The 5,197-nt window shown below is 46.3% G+C and overlaps 1 non-coding gene across 1 annotated transcript; it reads left to right on the top strand.

The window, feature by feature from the left end:
• Positions 1-863: 863 nt before the first annotated feature.
• Positions 864-935, top strand: Trnap-cgg (transfer RNA proline (anticodon CGG)). The gene has a single exon. It is a non-coding gene; the product is annotated as a tRNA-Pro (tRNA).
• Positions 936-5,197: the final 4,262 nt, after the last annotated feature.

The following is a 5,197-nucleotide window of genomic DNA, read 5'->3' as shown; positions in this document are numbered from 1 at the left end:
GTGATGGTGCCACCGTATGATGTCACGATGACGTCAGAGTTCGCCAAAAATTGTGGTGCCATTATGACGTCACTGTGACCTGCCGTGACGTAACTGCACATGATGACGTCATCACATGACGTTGCTCCTTGGTCAAAGGTGGGCCGATCACGGAGGCAGTGCAAAATCAGGTGATGTGCCTCTGATCCCTGAGGCACTGCAAAGCCACGTTAGTTGCAGAAAGCTTTCGGAGGATGGTGGGGCAAGATCAATACATTGACTGAGACGAAAATGAACGTGGCTTTCACCTTCCAGCCGTCTTAGGCGAATGTATAAGAGACCCTGTGCGTTTTTGCATTATTCCTCGTATATGCATTCCTTCGCTTTGAGTGGCGGAATCATTGCTTTCCAGTGAGTTACTGGACGCCGTCGCTCCAAAAGTGGGACTCATGCACAGTAATATTTATGCTACAAAATTTTTTTTGGAAGGCCTAACACAATTTCATAATGCAGCCTGTCTTGCATCATAAAATCCTCGCGCCTGCACTGTTTTTTTTTTACGTTTCAGCAAGCCCCTACCCACGAAACCGGACGACGCGTTCCGGATTGTGATAGGAAGGAACTCGAATTGCAGTTTACATTCATGTTAGGCCAGACGTGCTGGGTCGTAATAGGTTGCGCGTCAACAAAAAACCACGACAAATTGGTTTATTATATCTGCAATTGTTTTGTTCAGATATAGCGCGCTAGGTAAAGAGGTTACCAGCACACGTGAGCACTACCAATTAGATCATTATGTCATGGGAACCTACGCAGATTGCGGCATGATACTATTTTATCAACTTGTCCTAATGAGTAAAGAAGCAAATTACCTTGCACATGTCGGCTCGTTGGTCTAGGGGTATGATTCTGGCTTCGGGTGCGAGAGGTCCCGGGTTCAAATCCCGGACGAGCCCAAGCTTTTTTTAATTTTTTTATTTTTGTGCTTTTTTTCCTTTTAAACAACTCGGCCACGCGCCACCGGCCTATTTTTGTGCTTTCACGAACTCGCGTCTGCTTCGCTTTACGGGAACATCAAGCATACTCGCAATTCATTTTGAGATTGGCTACTACTATTCAATATTTTACAACGCGTATAGGCCCTTGTTGGTGTTACAAAATCTTCAAATGAAAGAAATAAGGGGCATGAACGAAAGAAAGGTAAGGTTGCAGGTTCGGTCCCTGCCGTCGGCAAGTTATCTTTCCGTCCTCTTTAATTTCTTCTCATTTTTATCGCAATTACTGCAAACAACATCCTTCGTCTACCATGCAGCACCAACCAGTCTAATGAAGCGCTTTGTTAAAGTTTATTTCTAGTTCATCGGGCTCTTCCCTGTGCTTTCCTGGCTTCCTACAGTCATCTGTTTTTAGCGCCGTGTTTGTGTCCTCTTCTCGTCCCGTGTTTAGCGCTGTTTTCGTTCTTCGTCTACCATGCAGCACCAACCAGCTCAATCAAGCACTTTGTTAACATCCCCTATACTTTCCTTGGCTTGATTGTTTGTTTGTTCCCATTAATGTTCCGTCTAACAAAGAAAAACGAGCCCTTAAATATTCCCCTTCTTTCGTTCATTCATAGCAAGGGTCTCGTTCTGGCAGACTTCATGCCTTCAGGCAGTAGGCGAGGGGTTATTGGTCAGCTTTCAGGTCGGAAAAAGATCACGTGCTACTTGACGCCGGCAGGCAGAAAAGCAGAGTGTTCCATACTCGCCGTTGTGGCTACGAGCGGCTACTAACGTGATTACCCCCCCCCCCCTCCACTGGTTTAAATGCGCACATATACCCGATAAAGTGGACGGGAGGTGGCTCAATTTGTCCCTGCCGCTGGCGGACGCTACCTTTTCGTCCGCTTTAATTTCTATATCGCAACTACTACTGTTCATCGTCCTAGCGAAAAAAGAGGTAATTAAAGAGTCACCGACAATCACCATAACTCTTAGCGCGGCAGGATTTGAGCGGGCAGTTCGTTAAGCAGCAGCGGTAGACGATGCCCTTCCACCGGTTGCATCACTCACTGTTCAGGAAGAAAGCGTAAACCCGGGAACGCATGGCTCGCATGGAGCGCATTCTCTAGCGGCGGCCGGCGCAGGCGGAGCAAGTTTCTGCGTCATGCTTACAATGTATCGCACTCAGCCGCCTTTCCCCCTGGCCCTCTCTCCTCCTCTGCGAACGTATTTCATACTCCGCTACGCTTCTCTCCTCCTCCCCTTTCCTCTTCATGCTTCCTCTGTGGCTTCCTCCGACTTTCTTCTCCTTCCTCTTTCTTTCCTCCTATCTATCCATTTCCTCTGTGTTTGCCCTTTCCCGAAGGAGCAGGCAGGCGTTGTGCCCTTTTAGGTGGCAGTTGTCAGCCTGTTCCCTTCCTATTTTCTCTGTGCACTTTTGTGTTTTCTGTATCCAAGCCAAATAATAGTAGTAATAATTCCTTATCTCGCTCCATTCGCTTTCGCTGTCATTCAATCTCCACTGAGCTCTTCGTTAGCTTTCCATCACCCTTCACTGCGCCAATTGTTCGCTCGCTTAAACGACACGAAGCGCACGAACGGGCGCAATTATAGAGCGGCGCTCTAATAAGAAGCTGTTTTCAAGCCGCTTTAATTTGGTCCGCACGGCCGGCTGCTTAATGAAGATAAGCTAGAGACCACGGGTTGTGCAGCAGACGCTGTAGCAGGCTGACAGGATTAAGTTGTAAAGAGTGGCGAGCAAAATGCAGAGTGCTTCAGATGTATCATCGACGTTCTGGGGCTGGACTTCCCTAGTTCGGTCACTGAGGCACCTCCGGGACACGTCGTACAGCATCCACGCTTCGCTGCACGTCGACTACCTTGTAGCTTGCGATTACGTGTCTATCCCTGTGATAACGGGATGGGATTATGTAGAAGCCTTGTTTCGTAAGTTTAAGCTCATTAAAAGGTACTCGAACTGTTCCGAATGAGGCAGCCAAATGACATCTCGTTTTAGGTACCAGAGATTAAGCATTTTCAATTATTTGAACGGGATTAGTCTGTCATTTACGAGAGGATGGACACAATCCCAGGCAGAATATCGCATGGGCGTGTGCGTTGTTGCTGATGTAATAGGCCCATTTGCTACAGCTAGTCAGATGTTTTTGCTACTACGTACATTTCTAGACTATTTATTTCTTTCAACGCTATTGCGAAAATATTGTACGTGAAGCGAATAACAAGAAGACCGCAATTTACAGCAGCACTCGCGTTGAATTCCACATTGATAAACAGAAAGTGCTGTACTAGACGGTAACTTATTTCCTAGTCAACGTTTATAACAACTGCCCAACCGACCGTATTTCGATGGATGCATAATGATAGAGGCACGTGTGCTTGTATGCGCACGTTAAAGAACTCCAGGTGGTCGACATTTCGGAGCCCTTCACTACAGCTTCTCTCATAAATACATTGTGGTTTTGGGACTGAAACACCAACAAATTACTGCTATATTAGCCGCTACTCTAGGTACGTTCGTGCAGTTGAAGAGATTAAAGGGACGAACAGCCGCGTCGCGAGAGTTCAGCAGTGTTAACGAGGTCTTCGATCGCGCTTTTTTATACGAAAAGGTAAAACAGCGGCACGTACCGCAATCATTTCGGAGTTAACCGAAAGTATTAGCTCTTCTTCAACAACCCCGACGTATTTTTGAGACTAAACGTGGCATTCCTAGGAGAACAACGTAGCCAAGAAAAACGATTTTTATTATTTTTCTCACCACACCGGCTTTTCAAGAACTCGCTCTAACGAACTCCGGTTCACCCGGGAAATTGCGGTATGCGGCAGTAAAACCTCAAGACTGATTTTAGGAGGTGAAAGGAATCTTTCAGATTCACACGAGCGAGAACGAAGACTTTTCATTTCGCACGCATTCCGCAGGGCTTTGTCAAGGCGTGCCGCTGATGTGGGAAAAGTCGTCGTTTCCGCAGGCGCCTGCACAAATCGGAGGGAAGTCAAACTGACGTGGAGGCGAAATCGAATCTCCTCTTTCGACGATTACTTCTTTTTTTTTAGAGAAAAAGAGAAGTTGTGCTGGCTACATCACTTTCTTTTTCCTGCACTGTTTAGCGGTTAAATAGCTGAATTAAGTTTTTATTTTTGCTTCGAACCTAGACTCGATCTTTTCTTCTGTTTTATTTACTCCTAAACTTGAATGCTTTCTCGTCTTATTCGACATAGCTTGAATCTAGTGTTAGTGTTGAAGCTCCATAAATATTTAAATTTTGCAACACAAAAAAAGTCACAGTTTCACCGCAAGGTCGAAGCAATGAATGCGACAGCAACGAACTGTAACATTATACGAAGTGAAACTTTGGATCCGATCTCACGTAGCTCCAGAAAACGCTGGTGTGAGAGAATACGGCCGCCCCAAGGAGAGATGCTCTTTCCGCACAGTCTCTTCGCGTTGAGAGCGCAGCACTTATAGAAGGGTATGCGAGCCGCCCGTTGACGGCTGCCGAGGTAGCGCGCGCGCCAGCGATCGCGACCGCGCGCCCGCTCGTTCAAAACGAGCGCGGCGTTCGACGGCTGGCCTCCGAGCGGGGTGATGTTATCGCATGCGCCCTCTGAGCAACCGAAATGGGCTGGCTCGTTTGATCTCTCCTTCAGCCGCGTGCGTCGCTTCCGCTCGCGCGCTTTTACCCGCAGTAGAACATACGATGCGCGGGGGGATGTTATCCATTTGGACTTTACATGGAACATGACGGCGACGGCAAAAACCATCCATACAACTCCATACAACTGTCCATACAACTGATATCGCAATAATAGATATTATTGGTACTGTCGCCAGAACACAAAAGATTGAAAGTGATAGAACAAGGTTTAACCTTCGATAGAACACTGGCCTGAGAATTTTAGTGCCTGCGACAATGCCAGCAACGCTATAAATGTGTTACCAAAGTGGCACACCAGACGGAACTGGAAGAAATCAATATTGGTCAATTTTCAAACGAAAGGCATAAAAGGCAGAGAGAATCACTAAATTAACGGTGACACGAACATTGACTGCGCAAACGCATGCACCTATACGGCGTCTGAATAATTTGTGTCGCAGTAGTATGCTAACTTTGTCAGTGCATTATTTCTTCTTCTCCTTATTATTATTATTATTATTATTATTATTATTATTATTATTATTATTAGTAGTAGTAGTAGTAGTAGTACTACTACTACTA

This window comes from Rhipicephalus sanguineus, unplaced genomic scaffold (genome assembly GCF_013339695.2).
Source record: "Rhipicephalus sanguineus isolate Rsan-2018 unplaced genomic scaffold, BIME_Rsan_1.4 Seq175, whole genome shotgun sequence".
NCBI classification, from domain to species: Eukaryota; Metazoa; Arthropoda; class Arachnida; order Ixodida; family Ixodidae; genus Rhipicephalus; species Rhipicephalus sanguineus.
This window is presented reverse-complemented; position numbering and strand designations above follow the sequence as displayed.